The 23501-nt window shown below is 43.2% G+C and overlaps 1 long non-coding RNA gene across 3 annotated transcripts in view; it reads left to right on the forward strand.

Moving 5' to 3' along the window:
• The window catches only part of LOC139764661 (uncharacterized), a 114760-nt gene extending 103502 nt beyond the window's left edge, over window positions 1–11258 (forward strand). For all 3 annotated transcript variants that reach the window (XR_011716441.1, XR_011716442.1, XR_011716440.1), the window contains one exon: window positions 4138–11258. This is a non-coding gene — a long non-coding RNA (uncharacterized lncRNA). The remainder of the gene's footprint in view (window positions 1–4137) is intronic.
• Window positions 11259–23501: the final 12243 nt, after the last annotated feature.

Raw genomic sequence — 23501 nt, forward strand, 5'->3', positions numbered from 1 at the left:
GAATGGTTCGACGTGAAGGTTGGTCTGCGGCAGGGGTGTGAGATGACACCATTTGGGCCTCTTCAACTTGTTTATGGATGGGATGGTGAGGGAGGTAAATGCATCTTAGGGAGAGGGGCAAATATACAGTCTGTCAGGGATGAGAGGGCTTAGAAAGTGAGAAACAGCAGAAGTGGGTAACTGTTTGGATGAGTATGTGAAAGGAGAAAATTGAGAGTGAATGTGAATAAAAGCAAGGTTATTAGATTCAGCAAGGTTGAGGGACTGGTTAGTTGGAGTGCAAGTTTAATGGAGAAAAACTGGAGGAAGTGAGGTGTTTTAGATATCTGGGAGTGGACATAGCAGCAGATGGGACCATGGCAGCAGAAGTGAGCCATAGGGTTAGGAGAGAAGGCGAAGGTTCTGGGAGCAATGAAGAATGTGTGGAAAGAAAGTTATCAGGGAGGGCAAAAATGGGTATGTCTGAAGGGAATTTTGTCTCAATAATATTATATAGATGCAAGGTGTGAACTATACATGGGGCTGTAGGGAGGAGGGGGATGTGCTGGATGTGAAATGTTTGAGGACAATATTGGTGTGAGGTAATTTGATTAAGTAATGAAAGGGTAAGAGAGATTTTATTATTTATTATTATACTTTGTCGCTGTCTCCCGCGTTTGCGAGGTAGCGCAAGGAAACAGACGAAAGAAATGGCCCAACCCCCCCCATACACATGTATATACATACGTCCACACACGCAAATATACATACCTACACAGCTTTCCATGGCTTACCCCAGACGCTTCACATGCCTTGATTCAATCCACTGACAGCACGTCAACCCCGGTATACCACATCGCTCCAATTCACTCTATTCCTTGCCCTCCTTTCACCCTCCTGCATGTTCAGGCCCCGATCACACAAAATCTTTTTCACTCCATCTTTCCACCTCCAATTTGGTCTCCCTCTTCTCCTTGTTCCCTCCACCTCTGACACATATATCCTCTTGGTCAATCTTTCCTCACTCATCCTCTCCATGTGCCCAAACCACTTCAAAACACCCTCTTCTGCTCTCTCAACCACGCTCTTTTTATTTCCACACATCTCTCTTACCCTTACGTTACTCACTCGATCAAACCACCTCACACCACACATTGTCCTCAAACATCTCATTTCCAGCACATCCATCCTCCTGCGCACAACTCTATCCATAGCCCACGCCTCGCAACCATACAACATTGTTGGAACCACTACTCCTTCAAACATACCCATTTTTGCTTTCCGAGATAATGTTCTCGACTTCCACACATTCTTCAAGGCTCCCAGAATTTTCGCCCACTCCCCCACCCTATGATCCACTTCCGCTTCCATGGTTCCATCCGCTGCCAGATCCATTCCCAGATATCTAAAACACTTCACTTCCTCCAGTTTTTCTCCATTCAAACTCACCTCCCAATTGACTTGACCCTCAACCCTACTGTACCTAATAACCTTGCTCTTATTCACATTTACTCTTAACTTTCTTCTTCCACACACTTTACCAAACTCAGTCACCAGCTTCTGCAGTTTCTCACATGAATCAGCCACCAGCGCTGTATCATCAGCGAACAACAACTGACTCACTTCCCAAGCTCTCTCATCCCCAACAGACTTCATACTTGCCCCTCTTTCCAAAACTCTTGCATTTACCTCCCTAACAACCCCATCCATAAACAAATTAAACAACCATGGAGACATCACACACCCCTGCCGCAAACCTACATTCACTGAGAACCAGTCACTTTCCTCTCTTCCTACACGTACACATGCCTTACATCCTCGATAAAAACTTTTCACTGCTTCTAACAACTTTCCTCCCACACCATATTTTCTTAATACCTTCCACAGAGCATCTCTATCAACTCTATCATATGCCTTCTCCAGATCCATAAATGCTACATACAAATCCATTTGCTTTTCTAAGTATTTCTCACATACATTCTTCAAAGCAAACACCTGATCCACACATCCTCTACCACTTCTGAAACCACACTGCTCTTCCCCAATCTGATGCTCTGTACATGCCTTCACCCTCTCAATCAATACCCTCCCATATAATTTACCAGGAATACTCAACAAACTTATACCTCTGTAATTTGAGCACTCACTCTTATCCCCTTTGCCTTTGTACAATGGCACTATGCACGCATTCCGCCAATCCTCAGGCACCTAACCATGAGTCATACATACATTAAATAACCTTACCAACCAGTCAACAATACAGTCACCCCCTTTTTTAATAAATTCCACTGCAATACCATCCAAACCTGCTGCCTTGCCGGCTTTCATCTTCCGCAAAGCTTTCACTACCTCTTCTCTGTTTACCAAATCATTTTCCCTAACCCTCTCACTTTGCACACCACCTCGACCAAAACACCCTATATCTGCCACTCTATCTTCAAACACATTCAACAAACTTTCAAAATACTCACTCCATCTCCTTCTCACATCACCACTACTTGTTATCACCTCCCCATTTGCGCCCTTCACTGAAGTTCCCATTTGCTCCCTTGTCTTACGCACTTTATTTACCTCCTTCCAGAACATCTTTTTATTCTCCCTAAAATTTAATGATACTCTCTCACCCCAACTCTCATTTGCCCTTTTTTTCACCTCTTGCACCTTTCTCTTGACCTCCTGTCTCTTTCTTTTATACATCTCCCACTCAATTGCATTTTTTCCCTGCAAAAATCGTCCAAATGCCTCTCTCTTCTCTTTCACTAATACTCTTACTTCTTCATCCCACCACTCACTACCCTTTCTAATCAACCCACCTCCCACTCTTCTCATGCCACAAGCATCTTTTGCGCAATCCATCATTGATTCCCTAAATACATCCCATTCCTCCCCCACTCCCCTTACTTCCATTGTGTGGTGATAAAAAAAGTGTGGTTGAGAGAGCAGAATGAAATGGTTTGGACATATGGAGAGAATGAGTGAGGTAAGGTTGACAGAGAGGACATATGTCAGATATGGAGAGAATAAGTAAGGAAAGGTTGACAAAGAGGACATATGTCAGAAGTGGAGGGAAGAAGGAGAACCGGGAGACCTAATTGGAGATGGAAGGATGGAGTGAAAAATGTTTTGAGCGATTGGGGCCTGAACATGCAGGCGTGCATGGGATGGAGTGAATTGGAATGATATGGTATACTCGGGCCGATATACTGTCATTTAACTGAACTAAGGTGTGTGAAGTGTTTGGGGTGAACCATGTGGGGCCTGAATGTGAATAAGGAGCTGTGGTTTTAGTGCATTACACATAACAGCTAGAGAATGGATGTGACTGGATGTGGCCTTTCTGTGTCTGTTCCTGGTGCTACCTCACTAATGTGGGAAAGACAATCAAGTATGAAAAGAAAGAGGTGTAATTAAGGAAGTCAAGAAAGGATTAAGGGACAGTATAGTCCTCCCAACCCTAACCTATAGCCAAAACACGGACATGGGTCAAGTCAGAGGTCATGAATCCAGGCTGTGAAAATGAGCTGTTTGAGAGGAGCATGTGGTATGACTAGATGTAATGAATAAAGTAATGGGGGTGTTATGAGAGATTTGGTATGGCAGAGAATGCAAAGGGAATGAATTGTGAAGTAGCAGAAACATAATACTCTGAGATGGTTTGGGCATGTGGAAAGAATGTCAGATGGGGAGTTTACGAGAGTGTATGGTTGCACAATTAAAGGTGTTGGTGTCAGAGGAAGACCACCTGTGACTTGGGGAAATAGAGTTGAAGAATACTGGAGAGGGACAATTAGTGGAAGAATGAGTGGAATGGTGTATGCGAGGGAGGCATGCAAGGATAAGTGGAGACCTGTTGCTGTTGCCACCCCTTGATGGTAGTTCCTGGATGTGTGAATCAGAGATATAGATAGATAGACAGCCATTGTAAGTGACTGGCATGAGGCCAACTATAAAACTGGCTAACCACTTTTTGTCATTGTTGTGGAAGGTATTGTAAAATTCTTTTTGTGTAAGGATGTGCCAGGGGGTGGGGGTTCAGATGCTTTGTTGATGTGTATTACTACTTTTAATTTGCTTAAGGGGGATTATGGTTGGTTTAATGCAACCCTGAACTAATCACTGAAAGTCATACTGAATATTGGCATTCTTCTCTCACTACAGTGAATCACAAGATCTACAGCAGTCAACTCTGGACATTACCCATCACTCCCCTTCTTCGAGCATCATTTCCGCATATCCCAAGACACATCATGCCCACAGTGCAACTACTATAAAGAAGACACCAAGCATTTACCTCTCAATTGCTGTGCACTCTCTGCATATAGAAACAAACACATCATGACACTTTATGACCTATGGTCTTGACCTGTGGATATGGTCAGTTCCCTGAGTGCTACAGAAGCCTCATAAAGACAGAAGGGACTCCTAGTGTAGGAAGTATATATATTTCTCTCGCATACTTGCTTTATATTTCTTGTGTTCGCAAAGTAGCACCAGGAACAGACAAAGAAAGGCCTCATTTGTTCACATCCATTCACTAGTTGTCATGTATAATGCACCAAAACCACACCCCCTGTACACAACCAAGCCGCACAGTCCTTTCAGTGTTTTCCCACTGATACTTCATTTGCCTTGATTCATTCCGTTGACAACATAGTGCCCCTTGTATACCACATTGCTCCGATACACTTTATCCCATGCATGCCTTTCAGGCCCCAAGCACTCAAACTTTTTTCAATCCAACTCATGCAGGTTTGACACACTATCTTTTTCAACGTTTCCTCTCTCGTTCTCACCATATGTCTAGACCATTTCAGCACACCATCTTAAGCTCTCTCAACTGTACTCTTCGTATTACCTTGTCTTTCTTACTTTTTTTTTTTACCCTGCCTCTCTCTTGTCACTGCTTTCTTTATCAATCCTCCTCATACCACATGTCGACCTCAAACATTTCATTTCCAACAAATGCTTCCTGCTCCATACATTTTATCTAGAGCCCATGCTTCTTTTCCATACAACATCACTGGGAATATTATACTCTCAGGCATACTCATTTTTGCCCTCCCAGATAGTGACCTTCCTTTTCACGTGTCTGTGCTCTTAGAACCTTTGTGTCTCTGCAATATTAAACCTAATAACCTTGCTTTTATTCACACTTCCAAACTCAAGACATCAATGTCTGCAGTTTTTCACTCAAATCAGCCACCAGTGCTCCCTCATCCCATACAAACAGCATACCTGCACCTTTCTCCAGGACCCTTGTAATTACCTCCTTCACCACCCTATTCACAAACAAATCAAACAGCCATGAAGACTTCACACACCCTTAATGCAGACCCACCACTACCTTGAACCACTTAACCTCCTCACTACCTACACTGCCCTCATGCCATACTTTCTTATCAAAAACTCCTTACTGCATCTAATAGACTTCCTACACTATCTATTCATAACATCTTCCACAAAACATCTCTATTAACCATATCATATTCTTTCTTCACATTCAAATCCTTATATTTCTCCAAATATTTCTCACACATATTCTTCAAAACAAAGACCTGACCCACACATCCTGTATACCACTTCTGAAAGCACATTATTCTCCTTAGCCTGATGCTCTGTGCATGCCACCACCCTCTCAAGTCACCTCTCTCCCATACAACTTACCACATACACTTAACAAACTTACACCACTGTAATCTGAATGCTCACCTTTGTTCCCCATGGCTTTATGCACTGACACTGTGCATGCATTCTCCCAATATACAGCCATCTCACCATACAGTGGAAATCCTAACTAACCAATTAGCAACTCAATTACCCCCTTTCTTGAGAAATTCAGTTGCAGTACCATCCACTCCAAGCGTCTTGCCTCATTTCATTTTCTGTTTTCACCAAACCATTTGCCATGACTCTCTCTTTGCATAACTCCCCAACTAAAATGCCCTACATATGCCACCATGTCATCAAACCCATTCAAAAATCCTTCAAAATACTCGTTCCATCTGCTCTTCATCCCATTTGACTCCTTAACCAATGTTCCAGTTGTACTCTTGATTTTGTCATGTGTACCTCCTTCAAAAACATTTTTGTCTTTATCTCTGATGCTTGTTCCTCCATTTATCACTGTCTTAAATGCCTCTCTTACATACACCATTCCATGCATTCTTCCACCATTTGTCCCCATTCTATACTTTTCACTGTATTTCTCCATGTCACATGGGGTCTTCTTCTGATACAAACCCCTTTCATTGTACTATTATACACTCTCTTTTTAAACTCCGTTTTAAATTCTCTCCACATGCCCAGACCAACTTAAAACATTATATTTTACCCACTTTACCACTCCACAATTCATTCCCTGCCATAGCACATCTTATACACCCCATTTCTTTCTTCGTTCCATCTTGTCATACCACATGCTCCTCTAAAATAGCTCATTTCCACAACCTGGATTCTTGACTTCTGTCCCAGAAATATTAGTTTTAGTTATGCAGTTTCAGAAGTGGTAAAGGATGTGTGGATCAGGTGTTTGCTTTGAAGAATGTATGTGAGAAATTCTTAGAAAAAAGATGGATTTGTAAGTAGCACTTATGGGTCTGGAGAGGCATATGATACGGTTGATAGAGATGCTTTGTGGAAAGTTTTTACTAAGGATATAAGGTATATAAGAATATAACATAGGAAGAGAGGAAAGAAATTGGTTCCCAGTGAATGTCGGTTAGTGTATGATTAGGGAGGTAAATGTAAGAGTTTTGGAGAGAGGAGTGAGTATGCAGTCTGTTGGGAATGAAAGGCCCTGGGAAGTGAGTCAGTTGTTTTTGCTGATGATACAGCTGTAGTGGCTGAAATGTTTGACGACAATATGTGGTGTGAGGTGGTTTGATCGAGTAAGTAATGAAAGGGTGAGAGAGATACATGGAAATAGAAAGAGTGTGAATGAGAGCAGAAGGGTGGGTTGAAGTGGTTTGGGCAAAGATATATATGTCAGAGGTGGAGGGAACAAGAAGTGGGAGACCTCAAAGGTGGAGGGAACAAGAAGTGGGAGACCAAGTTGGAGGTAGAAGGATCGAGTGAAAAAGATTTTGAGCGATCGGGGCCTGAACATACAGGATGGTGAGAGAACTGCGAGGAATAGAAAGAATTGGAACCATGTGGTATACCGGGGTTGACGTGCATGTGAAGCATCTGAGGTAAACAATGGAAAGGTTTGTGGGGCCTAGATGTGGATAGGGAGCTGTGGTTTTGGTGCATTACACATGACAGAGAGAGACTGAATGTGAACGAATGTGGCCTTTTTTGTCTGTTTTCCTGGCGCTACCTTGCTGAAGCAGGGGGGTAGTGATGCTGTTTCCTGTGGGGCAGGATAGCGCAAGGAATGGATGAAGGCAAGCAGGTATGAATGTGTACATATATTCTTTTTTTTTATTATACTTTGTCGCTGTCTCCCGCGTTAGTGAGGTACCTCAAGGAAACAGACAAAAGAATGGCGGCGCAACCCACCCACATACACATGTATGTACATACACGTCCACACACACATATATACATATCTATACATTTCAACGTATACATATATATACATACACAGACATACATATATACACATGTACATAATTCATACTGTCTGCCCTTATTCATTCCCATCGCCGCCCTGCCACACATGAAATGACAACCCCCTCCCCCTGCATGTGCACGAAGTAGCGCTAGGAAAAGACAACAAAGGCCACATTCACTCACACTCAGTCTCTAGCTGTCATGTATAATGCACTGAAACCACAGCTCCCTTTCCACATCCAGGCCCCACAGAACTTTCCATGGTTTACTCCAAACGCTTCACATGCCTGGGTTCAATCCACTGATAGCACGTCAACCCCGTATACAACATCGTTCCAATTCACTCTATTTCTTGCACGTCTTTCACCCTCCTGCATGTTCAGGCCCCAATCACTCAAAGTCTTTTTCACTCCCATCTTTCCACCTCTAATTTGGTCTCCCATTTCTCTTCATTCCCTCCACCTCTGACACATATATCCTCTTTGTCAATCTTTCCTCACTCATTCACTCCATGTGACCAAACCATTTCAAAACACCCTCTTCTGCTCTCTCAACCACGCTCTTTTTATTACCACACATCTCTCTTACCCCTTTCATTACTAACTCAATCATACCACCTCACACCACATATTGTCCTCAAACATCTCATTTCCAGCACATCCACATTCCTCCGCACAACTCTATCTACAGCCCACGCCTCACAACCATATATCATCGTTGGAACCACTATTCCTTCAAACTTACACATTTTTGCTTTCCAAGATAGCATTCTCAACTTCCACACATTCTTCAACACCCCCTCCCCCACCCTATGATTCACTTCCACTGCCAAATCCACTCCCAGATATCTAAAACACTTCACTTCCTCCAGTTCTTCTCCATTCAAACTTACCTCCCAATAGACTTGTCCTTCAACCCTACTGTACCTTGCTCTTATTCACATTTACTCTCAGCTTTCTTCTTTCACACACTTTACCAAACTCAGTCACCAGCTTCTGCAGTTTCTCACCCGAATCAGTCACCAGCGCTGTATCATCAGCAAACAACAACTGACACTTCCCAAGCTCTCTCATCCACAACAGACTGCATACGTGCCCCTCTTTCCAAAACTCTTCCATTCACCTCCCTAACAACCCCATCCATAAACAAATGAAACAACTATGGAAACATCAGGCACCTCTGCCGCAAACCAACATTCACTGAGAACCAATCACTTTCCTTTCTTCCTACACGTACACATGCCTTACATTCTCAATAAAAACTTTTCACTGCTTCTAACAACTTGCCTCCCACACCATATATTCTTAATACCTTCCACAGAGCATCTCTATCAACTCTTATCATATGCCTTCTCCAGATCCATAAATGCTACATACAAATCCATTTGCTTTTCTAAATATTTCTCACTTACATTCTTCAAAGCAAACACCTGATCCACACATCCTCTACCACTTCTGAAACCACACTGCTCTTCCCCAATCTGATGCTCTGTACATGTCTTCACCCTCTCAGTCAATACCCTCCCATATAATTCACCAGGAATACTCAACAAACTTATACCTCTGTAACTTGAGCACTCACTTTTATCCCCTTTGCCTTTGTACAATGGCACTATGCAAGCATTCTGCCAATCCTCATGCACCTCACCATGAATCATTTTTTTCATACGATTCGCCGTTTCCCGCGTTTGCGAGGTAGCGTTAAGAACAGAGGACTGGGCCTTAGACGGAAAATCCTCACCTGGCCCCCTTCTCTGTTCCCTCTTTTGGGAAAAAAAAAAAAAAAAAAAAAAAAAAAAAAAAAAAAAAACGAGAGGGGAGGATTTCCAGCCACCCGCTCCCTTCCCATTTAGTCGCCTTCTACGACACGCAGGGAATACGTGGGAAGTATTCTTTCTCCCCTATCCCCAGGGATAGGGGAGAAATGAATCATACATACATTAAATAACCTTACCAACCAATCAACAATAAAGTCACCCCCTTTTTTAATAAATTCCACTGCAATACCATCCAAACCCACTGCCTTGCCGGCTTTCATCTTCCGCAAAGCTTTTACTACCTCTTCCCTGCTTACCAAATCATTTTCCCTAACCCTTTCACTTTGCACACCACCTCGACTAAAACACCCTATGTCTGCCACTCTGTCATCAAACACATTCAACAAACCTTCAAAATACTCACTCCATCTCCTTCTCACATCACCACTACTTGTTATCACCTCCCCATTTGCGCCCTTCACTGAAGTTCCCATTTGCTCCCTTGTCTTACGCACTTTATTTACCTCCTTCCAGAACATCTTTTTATTCTCCCTAAAATTTAATGATACTCTCTCACCCCAACTCTCATTTGCCCTCTTTTTCACCTCTTGCACCTTTCTCTTGACCTCCTGCCTCTTTCTTTTATACATCTCCCACTCAATTGCATTTTTTCCCTGCAAAAATCGTCCAAATGCCTCTCTCTTCTCTTTCACTAGTAATCTTACTTCTCCATCCCACCACTCACTACCCTTTCTAATCAACCCACCTCCCACGCTTCTCATGCCACAAGCATCTTTTGCACAAGCCATCACTGCTTCCCTAAATACATCCCATTCTTCCTCCACTCCCCTTACCTCCTTTGTTCTCACCTTTTTCCATTCTGTACTCAGTCTCTCCTGGTACTTCCTCACTCAAGTCTCCTTCCCAGGCTCACTTACTCTCGCCACTGTCTTCACCCCAACATTCTCTCTTCTTTTCTGAAAACCCCTACAAATCTTCACCTTCGCCTCCACAAGATAATGATCAGACATCCCTCCAGTTGCACCTCTCAGCACATTAACATCCGAAAGTCTCTCTTTCACGCGCCTGTCAGTTAACACGTAAACCAATAACACTCTCTGGCCATCCCTCCTACTTACATACGTACACTTATGTATATCTCTCTTTTTAAACCAAGCATTCCCAATCACCAGTCCTTTTTCAGCACATAAATCTACAAGCTCTTCACCATTTCCATTTACAACACTGAACACTCCATGTATACCAATTATTCCCTCAACTGTCACATTACTCACCTTTGCATTCAAATCATCCATCACTATAAAGCGGTCTTGTGCATCAAAACCTTTAACACACTCATTCAGCTGCTCCCAAAACACTTGCCTCTCATGATCTTTCTTCTCATGCCCAGGTGCATAAGTACCAATAATCACCCATCTCTCTCCATCAACTTTCAGTTTTACCCATATCAATCTAGAATTTACTTTCTTACACTCTATCACATACTCCCAGATTAGAAAGGGTAGTGAGTGGTTGGATGAAAAAGTAAGATTATTAGTGAAAGAGAAGAGAGAGCAATTTGGACGAATTTTGCGGGGAAATAATACAAATGAGTGGGAGATGTATAAAAGAAAGAGGCAGGAGGTCAAGAGAAAGGTGCCAGAGGTGAAAAAGAGGGCAAATGAGAGTTGGGGTGAGAGAGTATCATTAAATTTTAGGGAGAATAAAAAGATGTTTTCGGAGGTAAATAAAGTGCATAAGACATGGGAACAAATGGGAACTTCAGTGAAGGGGGCTAATGGGGAGGTGATAACAAGTAGTGGTGATGTGAGAAGGAGATGGAGTAAGTATTTTGAATGTTTGTTGAATGTGTTTGATGATAGAGTGGCAGATATAGGGTGTTTTGGTCGAGGTGGTGTGCAAAGTGAGAGGGTTGGGAAAATAATTTGGTAAACAGGTAGTAAAAGCTTTGCGGAAGATGAAAGCCGGCAAGGCAGTGGGTTTGGATGGTATTGCAGTGAAATTTATTAAAAAAGGGGGTGACTGTGTTGTTGACTGGTTGGTAAGGCTATTTAATGTATGTATGACTCATGGTGAGGTGCCTGAGGATTGGCAATATGCTTGCATAGTGCCATTGTACAAAGGCAAGGGCGACAAAGGTGAGTGCTCAAATTACAGAGGTATAAGTTTGTTGAGTATTCTTGGGAAATTATATGGGAGGGTATTGATTGAGAGGGTGAAGGCATGTATAGAGCATCAGATTGGGGCAGAGCAGTGTGGTTTCAGAAGTGGTAGAGGATGTGTGGATCAGGTGTTTGCTTTGAAGAATGTATGTGAGAAATACTTAGAAAAGCAAATGGATTTGTATGTAGCATTTATGGATCTGGAGAAGGCATATGATAGAGATGCTCTGTGGAAGGTATTAAAAATATATGGTGTGGGAGGCAAATTGTTAGAAGCAGTGAAAAGTTTTTATCGAGGATGTAATGCATGTGTATGTGTAGGAAGAGAGGAAAGTGATTGGTTCTCAGTGAATGTAGGTTTGCGGCAGGGGTGTGTGATGTCTCCATGGTTGTTTAATTTGTTTATGGATGGGGTTGTTAGGGAGGTGAATGCAAGAGTTTTGGAAAGAGGGGCAAGTATGCAATCTGTTGTGGATGAGAGAGCTTGGGAAGTGAGTCAGTTGTTGTTCGCTGATGATACAGCACTGGTGGCTGATTCATATGAGAAACTGCAGAATCGGGTGACTGAGTTTGGTAAAGTGTGTGAAAAAAGAAAGTTGACAGTAAATGTGAATAAGAGCAAGGTTATTAGGTACAGTAGGGTTGAGGGTCAAGTCAATTGGGAGGTAAGATTGAATGGAGAAAAACTGGAGGAAGTGAAGTGTTTTAGATATCTGGGAGTGGATTTGGCTCGGGTGGAACCATGGAAGCGGAAGTGAATCATAGGGTGGGGAGGGGGTGAAAATTCTGGGAGCCTTGAAGAATGTTTGGAAGTCGAGAACATTATCTCGAAAAGCAAAAATGGGTATGTTTGAGGGACAAGTGGTTCCAACAATGTTGCGTGGTCGCGAGGCATGGGCTATGGATAGAGTTGTGCGCAGGAGGGTGGATGTGTTGGAAATGAGATGTTTGAGGACAATAAGTGGTGTGAGGTGGTTTGATCGAGTAAGTAATAATAGGGTAAGAGAGATGTGTGGTAATAAAAAGAGTGTGGTGGAGAGAGCAGAAGAGGGTGTTTTGAAATGGTTTGGTCACATGGAGAGAATTAGTGAGGAAAGATTGACCAAGAGGATATGTGTCAGAGGTGGAGGGAACGAGAAGAAGTGGGAGACCAAATTAGAGGTGGAAAGATGGAGTGAAAAAGATTTTGAGTGATCGGGGCCTGAACATGCAAGAGGGTGAAAGGAGGGCAAGGAATAGAGTGAATTCGAGCGATGTGGTATACCGGGGTTGACGTACTGTCAGTGGATTGACTCAACGCATGTGAAGCGTCTGGGGTAAACTATGGAAAGCTGTGTAGGTATGTATATTTGCGTGTGTGGACGTATGTATATACATGTGTATGGGGGTGGGTTGGGCCATTTCTTTCGTCTGTTTCCTTGCGCTACCTCGCAAATGCGGGAGACAGCAAAAAAAAAAAAAATAAATATATATATATATATATATATATATATATATATATATATATATATATATATATATATTTTTTTTTTTTATACTTTGTCGCTGTCTCCCGCGTTTGCGAGGTAGCGCAAGGAAACAGACAAAAGAAATGGCCCAACCCCCCCCATACACATGTATATACATACGTCCACACATGCAAATATACATACCTACACAGCTTTCCATGGCTTACCCCAGACGCTTCACATGCCTTGATTCAATCCACTGACAGCACGTCAACCCCGGTATACCACATCACTCCAATTCACTCTATTCCTTGCCCTCCTTTCACCCTCCTGCATGTTCAGGCCCCGATCACACAAAATCTTTTTCACTCCATCTTTCCACCTCCAATTTGGTCTCCCACTTCTCCTCGTTCCCTCCACCTCCGACACATATATCCTCTTGGTCAATCTTTCCTCACTCCTTCTCTCCATGTGCCCAAACCATTTCAAAACACCCTCTTCTGCTCTCTCAACCACGCTCTTTTTATTTCCACACATCTCTCTTACCCTTACGTTACTTACTCGATCAAACCACCTCACACCACACATTGTCCTCAAACATCTCATTTCCAGCACATCCACCCTCCTGTGCACAACTCTATCCATAGCCCAATCCTCGCAACCATACAACATTGTTGGAACCACTATTCCTTCAAACATACCCATTTTTGCTTTCCGAGATAATGTTCTCGACTTCCACACATTCTTCAAGGCTCCCAGGATTTTCGCCCCCTCCCCCACCCTATGATCCACTTCCGCTTCCATGGTTCCATCCGCTACCAGATCCACTCCCAGATATCTAAAACACTTTACTTCCTCCAGTTTTTCTCCATTCAAACTTACCTCCCAATTGACTTGACCCTCAACCCTACTGTACCTAATAACCTTGCTCTTATTCACATTTACTCTTAACTTTCTTATTTCACACACTTTACCAAACTCAGTCACCAGCTTCTGCAGTTTCTCACATGAATCAGCCACCAGCACTGTATCATCAGCGAACAACAACTGACTCACTTCCCAAGCTCCCTCATCCACAACAGACTTCATACTTGCCCCTCTTTCCAAAACTCTTGCATTAACCTCCCTAACAACCCCATCCATAAACAAATTAAACAACCATGGAGACATCACACACCCCTGCCGCAAACCTACATTCACTGAGAACCAATCACTTTCCTCTCTTCCTACATGTACACATGCGTAACATCCTCGATAAAAACTTTTCACTGCTTCTAACAACTTGCCTCCCACACCATATATTCTTAATACCTTCCACAGAGCATCTCTATCAACTCTATCATATGCCTTCTCCAGATCCATAAATGCTACATACAAATCCATTTGCTTTTCTAAGTATTTCTCACATACATTCTTCAAAGCAAACACCTGATCCACACATCCTCTACCACTTCTGAAACCACACTGCTCTTCCCCAATCTGATGCTCTGTACATGCCTTCACCCTCTCAATCAATACCCTCCCATATAATTTACCAGGAATACTCAACAAACTTATACCTCTGTAATTTGAGCACTCACTATTATCCCCTTTGCCTTTGTACAATGGCACTATGCACGCATTCCGCCAATCCTCAGGCACCTCACCATGAGTCATATATACATTAAATAACCTTACCAACCAGTCAATAATACAGTCACCCCCTTTTTTAATAAATTCCATTGCAATACCATCCAAACCTGCTGCCTTGCCGGCTTTCATCTTCCGCAAAGCTTTTACTACCTCTTCTCTGCTTACCAAATCATTTTCCCAAACCCTCTCACTTTGCACACCACCTCGACCAAAACACCCTATATCTGCCACTCTATCATCAAACACATTCAACAAACCTTCAAAATACTCACTCCATCTCCTTCTCACATCACCACTACTTGTTATCACCTCCCCATTTGCGCCCTTCACTGAAGTTCCCATTTGCTCCCTTGTCTTACGCACTTTATTTACCTCCTTCCAGAACATCTTTTTATTCTCCCTAAAATTTAATGATACTCTCTCACCCCAACTCTCATTTGCCCTCTTTTTCACCTCTTGCACCTCTCTCTTGACCTCCTGTCTCTTTCTTTTATACATCTCCCACTCAATTGCATTTTTTCCCTGCAAAAATCGTCCAAATGCCTCTCTCTTCTCTTTCACTAATAATCTTACTTCTTCATCCCACCACTCACTACCCTTTCTAATCAACCCACCTCCCACTCTTCTCATGCCACAAGCATCTTTTGCGCAATCCATCACTGATTCCCTAAATACATCCCATTCCTCCCCCACTCACCTTACTTCCATTGTTCTCACCTTTTTCCATTCTGTACTCAGTCTCTCCTGGTACCTCCTCACACAAGTCTCCTTCCCAAGCTCACTTACTCCCACCACCCTCTTCACCCCAACATTCACTCTCCTTTTCTGAAAACCCATACAAATCTTCACCTTAGCCTCCACAAGATATGTGATCAGACATCCCTCCAGTTGCACCTCTCAGCACATTAACATCCAAAAGTCTCTCTTTCGCGCGCCTGTCAATTAACATGTAATCCAATAACGCTCTCTGGCCATCTCTCCTACTTACATACGTATACTTATGTATATCCCGCTTTTTAAACCAGGTATTCCCAATCACCAGTCCTTTTTCAGCACATAAATCTACAAGCTCTTCACCATTTCCATTTACAACACTGAATACCCCATGTATACCAATTATTCCCTCAACTGCCACATTACTCACCTTTGCATTCAAATCACCCATCACTATAACCCGGTCTCGTGCATCAAAACCACTAACACACTCATTCAGCTGCTCCCAAAACACTTGCCTCTCATGATCTTTCTTCTCATGCCCAGGTGCATATGCACCAATAATCACCCATATCTCTCCATCAACTTTCAGTTTTACCCATATTAATCGAGAATTTACTTTCTTACATTCTATCACATACTCCCACAACTCCTGTTTCAGGAGTACTGCTACTCCTTCCCTTGCTCTTATCCTCTCACTAACCCCTGACTTTACTCCCAAGACATTCCCAAACCACTCTTTCCCTTTACCCTTGAGCTTCGTTTCACTCAGAGCCAAAACATCCAGGTTCCTTTTCTCAAACATACTACCTATCTCTCCTTTTTTCACATGTTGGTTACATCCACACACATTTAGACACCCCAGTCTGAGCCTTCGAGGAGGATGAGCACTCCCCACGTGACTCCTTCTGTTTCCCATTTTAGAAAGTTAAAAAATTCAAGGGTAATATATATATATATTTTGAAGGTTTGTTGAATGTGTTTGATGATAGAGTGGCAGATATAGGGTGTTTTGGTCGAGGTGGTGTGCAAAGTGAGAGGGTTAGGGAAAATTATTTGGTAAACAGAGAAGAGGTAGTAAAAGCTTTGCGGAAGATGAAAGCCGGCAGGTTTGGATGGTATTGCAGTGGAATTTATTAAAAAAGGGGGTGACTGTATTGTTGACTGGTTGGTAAGGTTATTTAATGTACGTACGACTCATGGTGAGGTGCCTGAGGATTGGCGGAATGCGTGCATAGTGCCATTGTACAAAGGCAAAGGGGATAAGAGTGAGTGCTCAAATTACAGAGGTATAAGTTTGTTGAGTATTCCTGGTAAATTATATGGGAGGGTATTGATTGAGAGGGTGAAGGCATGTACAGAGCATCAGATTGGGGAAGAGCAGTGTGGTTTCAGAAGTGGTAGAGGATGTGTGGATCAGATGTTTGCTTTGAAGAATGTATGTGAGAAATACTTAGAAAAGCAAATGGATTTGTATGTAGCATTTATGGATCTGGAGAAGGCATATGATAGAGTTGATAGAGATGCTCTGTGGAAGGTATTAAGAATATATGGTGTGGGAGGCAAGTTGTTAGAAGCAGTGAAAAGTTTTTATCGAGGATGTTAGGCATGTGTACGTGTAGGAAGAGAGGAAAGTGATTGGTTCTCAGTGAATGTAGGTTTGCGGCAGGGGTGTGTGATGTCTCCATGGTTGTTTAATTTGTTTATGGATGGGGTTGTTAGGGAGGTGAATGCAAGAGTTTTGGAAAGAGGGGCAAGTATGAAGTCTGTTGTGGGTGAGGGAGCTTGGGAAGTGAGTCAGTTGTTGTTCGCTGATGATACAGTGCTGGTGGCTGATTCATGTGAGAAACTGCAGAAGCTGGTGACTGAGTTTGGTAAAGTGTGTGAAAGAAGAAAGTTAAGAGTAAATGTGAATAAGAGCAAGGTTATTAGGTACAGTAGGGTTGAGGGTCAAGTCAATTGGGAGGTGTTTGAATGGAGAAAAACTGGAGGAAGTAAAGTGTTTTAGATATCTGGGAGTGGATCTGGTAGCGGATGGAACCATGGAAGCGGAAGTGGATCATAGGGTGGGGGAGGGGGCGAAAATCCTGGGAGCCTTGAAGAATGTGTGGAAGTCGAGAACATTATCTCGGAAAGCAAAAATGGGTATGTTTGAAGGAATAGTGGTTCCAACAATGTTGTATGGTTGCGAGGATTGGGCTATGGATAGAGTTGTGCAAAAGAGAGTGGATGTGCTGGAAATGAGATGTTTGAGGACAATGTGTGGTGTGAGGTGGTTTGATCGAGTAAGTAACGTAAGGGTAAGAGAGATGTGTGGAAATAAAAAGAGCGTGGTTGAGAGAGCAGAAGAGGGTGTTTTGAAATGGTTTGGGCACATGGAGAGAATGAGTGAGGAAAGATTGACCAAGAGGATATATGTGTCGGAGGTGGAGGGAACGAGGAGAAGTGGGAGACCAAATTGGAGGTGGAAAGATGGAGTGAAAAAGATTTTGAGTGATCGGGGCCTGAACATGCAGGAGGGTGAAAGGCGGGCAAGGAATAGAGTGAATTGGATCGATTGGTATACCGGGGTTGACGTGCTGTCAGTGGATTGAATCAGGGCATGTGAAGCGCCTGGGGTAAACCATGGAAAGTTGTGTGGGGCCTGGATGTGGAAAGGGAGCTGTGGTTTCGGGCATTATTGCATGACAGCTAGAGACTGAGTGTGAACGAATGGGGCCTTTGTTGTCTTTTCCTAGCGCTACCTCGCAGACATGAGGGGGGGATGGGGATGGTATTCCGTGTGTGGCGAGGTGGCGATGGGAATGAATAAAGGCAGACAGTGTGAAATGTGTGCATGGGTATATATGTATGAGTCTGTGTGTGTATATATATATGTGTACATTGAGATGTATAGGTATGTATATTTGTGTGTGTGGACATGTATGTATATACATGTGTATGGGGGTGGGTTGGGCCATTTCTTTCGTCTGTTTCCTTGCGCTACCTCGCAAACGCAGGAGACAGCGACAAAGCATAATAATAAAAATATATATATATATACCTGTGCATCTCAACGTATATATATATATATATATATATATATATATATCAGAAGTGGAGGGAACAATCACCCCGCCAATTAATACCAATTTCTCAACTGCCCATATCCCATATCTCTTGCACATGCTATCAATGCTTCACTAAATATCTCCCATTCCCCTTGCTTCATTTGCTTACAACTTTAGCTATTCTATACCCAATCTCTTCTAGTACTTCACACACACACACACACCTCTTTTTTCCAAGCTCATTTCTTTCTCACCCTCTTCTCATTCATATTAGTTTCCCCTCCCAACACATTAACATCTAGGAGTCTATCTTTTGCACACCTATAAATTTGTACAGAGTCCAACACTTCTCTCTGACCAGGTTCCACTTCTGATCCATATATCCTCTTTGTCCTCTATCCTCATGTTCTTAACACTACCTCACTAATATGGGAAATGACAAATATATATGAAATAAAATATATGTGGTTTGATTGACTAAGTAATGAAGGGGTAGGGGATGTGTGTGGTAATGGAAAGAGTGGTTGAGAGAGCAGAAGTGGCTTTGTTGAAATAATTTGGACTCGTGAGGATGAGTAAGGAGGATTAACAGAGAGGATGTACGTGTCAGAGATGGAGGGGGCGGGGAGAGGTGGGGGACCGGATTGGAGGAGGAGGGATGGAGTGAGGGGGATTTTGAGTTGTCGGGGCCTGGACATGCGGGAGGGTGAGGGGCGTGCGGGGAGTGGAGTGAGTTGGAGCGGTGTGGTATACTGGGGTCGACGTGGTGTCGGTGGGTTGGGCCAGGGCATGTGAAGCGTTTGGGGTGAGCCATGGAAGGTTCTGTGGGGCCTGGGTGTGGAGGGGGAGCTGTGGTTTCGGTGCATTATTACATGACAACTAGAGACTGAGTGTGAACGAATAGGGCCTTTGTTGTCTTTTCCTAGCGCGTTTGCGAGGTAGCGCAAGGAAACAGACGAAAGAAATGGCCCAACCCACCCCCATACACATGTATATACATACGTCCACACACGCAAATATACATACCTACACAGCTTTCCATGGTTTACCCCAGACGCTTCACATGCCTTGATTCAATCCACTGACAGCACGTCAACCCCGGTATACCACATCGCTCCAATTCACTCTATTCCTTGCTCTCCTTTCACCCTCCTGCATGTTCAGGCCCCGATCACACAAAATCTTTTTCACTCCATCTTTCCACCTCCAATTTGGTCTCCCTCTTCTCCTCGTTCCCTCCACCTCCGACACATATATCCTCTTGGTCAATCCTTCCTCACTCATTCTCTCCATGTGCCCAAACCATTTCAAAACACCCTCTTCTGCTCTCTCAACCACGCTCTTTTTATTTCCACACATCTTTCTTACCCTTACGTTACTTACTCGATCAAACCACCTCACACCACACATTGTCCTCAAACATCTCATTTCCAGCACATCCATCCTCCTGCGCACAACTCTATCCATAGCCCACGCCTCGCAACCATACAACATTGTTGGAACCACTATTCCTTCAAACATACCCATTTTTGCTTTCCAAGATAATGTTCTCAACTTCCACACATTCTTCAAGGCTCCCAGAATTTTCGCCCCCTCCCCCACCCTATGATCCACTTCCGCTTCCATGGTTCCATCCGCTGCCAGATCCACTCCCAGATATCTAAAACACTTCACTTCCTCCAGTTTTTCTCCATTCAAACTCACCTCCCTATTGACTTGATCCTCAACCCTACTGTACCTAATAACCTTGCTCTTATTCACATTTACTCTTAACTTTCTTCTTTCACACACTTTACCAAACTCAGTCACCAGCTTCTGCAGTTTCTCACATGAATCAGCCACCAGTGCTGTATCATCAGCGAACAACAACTGACTCACTTCCCAAGCTCTCTCATCCCCAACAGACTTCATCCTTGCCCCTCTTTCCAAAACTCTTGCATTCACCTCCCTAACAACCCCATCCATAAACAAATTAAACAACCATGGAGACATCACACACCCCTGCCGCAAACCTACATTCACTGAGAACCAATCACTTTCCTCTCTTCCTACACGTACACATGCCTTACATCCTCGATAAAATCTTTTCACTGCTTCTAACAACTTGCCTCCCACACCATATATTCTTAATACCTTCCACAGAGCATCTCTATCAACTCTATCATATGCCTTCTCCAGATCCATAAATGCTACATACAAATCCATTTGCTTTTCTAAGTATTTCTCACATACATTCTTCAAAGCAAACACCTGATCCACACATCCTCTACCACTTCTGAAACCACACTGCTCTTCCCCAATCTGATGCTCTGTACATGCCTTCACCCTCTCAATCAATACCCTCCCATATAATTTACCAGGAATACTCAACAAACTTATACCTCGGTAATTTGAGCACTCACTCTTATCACCTTTGCCTTTGTACAATGGCACTATGCACGCATTCCGCCAATCCTCAGGCACCTCACCATGAGTCATACATACATTAAATAACCTTACCAACCAGTCAACAATACAGTCACCCCCTTTTTAATAAATTCCACTGCAATACCATCCAAACCTGCTGCCTTGCCGGCTTTCATCTTCCGCAAAGCTTTTACTATATATATATATTTACTATATATATATAAATATTTGCTTGCCTTCATCCATTCCTGTCGTTACCCTGTCCCACAGGAAACAACTTTGCTTCTCCCTGTTTCAGCGAGGTAGCGCCAGGAAAACAAACAAATAAGGCCACATTCGTTCACACTCAATCTCTTGGTGTTATGTGTAATGCACCAAAACCACAGCTCCCCTATCCACATCCAGGCCCCATAGCCTTTCCATGATTTACCCTAAACATTTCACATGCCCTGGTTCAGTCCATTGACAGCATGTTGACCCCGGTATACCACATCGTTCCAATTCACTCTATTCCTTGCAAGCCTCTCACCCTCAAAATCTTTTTCTCTTCATCCTTCCACCACCAGTTTGGTCTCCCACTTCTCCTTGTTCCCTCCACCTCTGACACATGTATCCTCTTTGTCAATCTTTTCTCACTCATTCTTTCCATGTGTCCAAACCATTTCAACACACCCTCTTCTGCTCTCTCAACCACACTCTTTTATTTTCACACATCTCTCTTACCGTTTCATTACTTACACGCTCAAACCACCTCACACCACATGTTGTCCTCAAACATTTCATTCCAACTCATCCACCCTCCTCTGTACAACCCTATCCATAGCCCATGCCTTGCGACCATATAATATTGTTGGAACTACTATTCCTTCAAACAAACCCATTTTCGCTCACCAAGTAATGTTCTCTCCTTCCACACATTCTTCATCGCTCCAAAAACTTTGCCACCCCTCCCCCACCCTGTGACTCACTTCTGCTTCCATGGCTCCATTCGCAGTTAAGTCCACTCCCAGATATCTAAAACACTTCACTTCTAATTTTTCCCCACTCAAACTTACATCACAATGAACTTGTTCCTCAACCCTACTGAACCTATTAGTTTCAGTATGGTTGAGGGCCAAGTTAATTTGGAGGTAAGTTTGAATGGAGAAGAACTGTAGGAAGTGAAGTGTTTTAGGTATCTGGGAGTGGACTTAGCAGCGGATAGAACCATGGAAGTGGAAGTGAGTCACAGGGTGGGGGAGAAAGCAAAGGTTCTGGGAGTGTTGTAGGATGTGTGGAAGGAGAGAACGTTATCGGAGAGCAAAAATGGGTATGTTTGAAGGAAATAGTGGTTCCAACAATGTTATATGGTTGCGAGGTATGGGCTATAGATAGGGCTGTGCGGAGGAGGGTGGATGTGTTGGAAATGAAATGTTTGAGGACAACATGTGGTGTGAGGTGGTTTAATCAAGTGAGTAATGAAATGGTAAGAGAGATGTGTGGTAATAAAAAGAGTGTGGTTGAGAAAGCAGAAGAGGGTGTGTTGAAATGGTTTGGACACATAGAGAGAATGAGTGAGGAAAGATTGACAAAGAGGATATATGTGTCAGAGGTGGAGGGAAGGAGAAGCAGGAGACCAAATTGGAGGTGGCACGATGGACTGAAAAAGATTTTCAGCGACTGGGACCTGGACGTACAGGAGGGTGAAAGGCATGCAAGGAATAGAGTGAATTGGAACGATGTGGTATACTGGGGCCAACGTGCTGTCAATGAAATGAACCAGGGCATGTGAAGCCTTTGGGATAAACCATGGAAAGGTCTGTGGGGCCTGGATGGGGAAAGGGATATGTGGTTTCGGTGCATTACACATGACATTCTTCAACGCTCTCAGAACCTTCGCCCCCTCTCCCACTCTGTGACTCACTTCCATGGTTCCATCTACTGCTAAGTCCACTCTTGAATATCTGAAACACTTCACTTTCTCCAGTTTTTCTGAATTCAAACTTACCTCCCAATTAATTTGTCCCTCAACCCTACTGAACCGAATAACCTTGCTCTTATTCACATTTACTCTCAGCTTTCTTCTTTCACACACTTTACCAAACTCAGTCACCAACTTCTGCAGTTTCTCACCTGAATCAGCTGGTCAGCGCTGTATCATCAACGAATAACTTACTCACTTCCCTCGCCCTCTCATCCACAACAGACTGCATACTTGCCCTTCTCTAAAATTCTTGCATTCACCTCCCTAACTATCCCATCCCTAAACAAATTAAACAACCATGGAGACATCAAGCACTCCTGTCACAAACTGACATTCACTGGGAACCAATGACTTTACTCTCTTCCTACTCATACACATGCCTTACATCCTTGATAAAAACCTTTCACTGTTTCTAGCAACTTGCCTCCCACACCACAAACTCTTAAAACCTTCCACAGAGCATCTCTATCAACTCTTATCATATGCCTTCTCCAGATCCATAAATGTTACATACAGATCCATTTGTTTTTCTAAGTATTTCTCACATACATTCTTCAAGGCTCCACACATCCTCTACCTCTTCTGAAACCACACTGTTCTTCCCCAATCTGATGCTCTGTACATGCCTTCACCCTCCCAATCAAAAACCTTCCATATAATTTTCCAGGAATACTCAACAAACCTATGCCTCTGTAGTTTGAACACTCACCTTTATCCCCTTTGCCTTTGTACAATGGCACTATGCATACATTCCACCAGTCCTCAGGCACTTCATCATGATCCATACATACATTGAATATCCTTACCAACCAATCA

The sequence above is a fragment of the Panulirus ornatus genome, chromosome 50 (genome assembly GCF_036320965.1).
Source record: "Panulirus ornatus isolate Po-2019 chromosome 50, ASM3632096v1, whole genome shotgun sequence".
Classification (NCBI taxonomy): domain Eukaryota; kingdom Metazoa; phylum Arthropoda; class Malacostraca; order Decapoda; family Palinuridae; genus Panulirus; species Panulirus ornatus.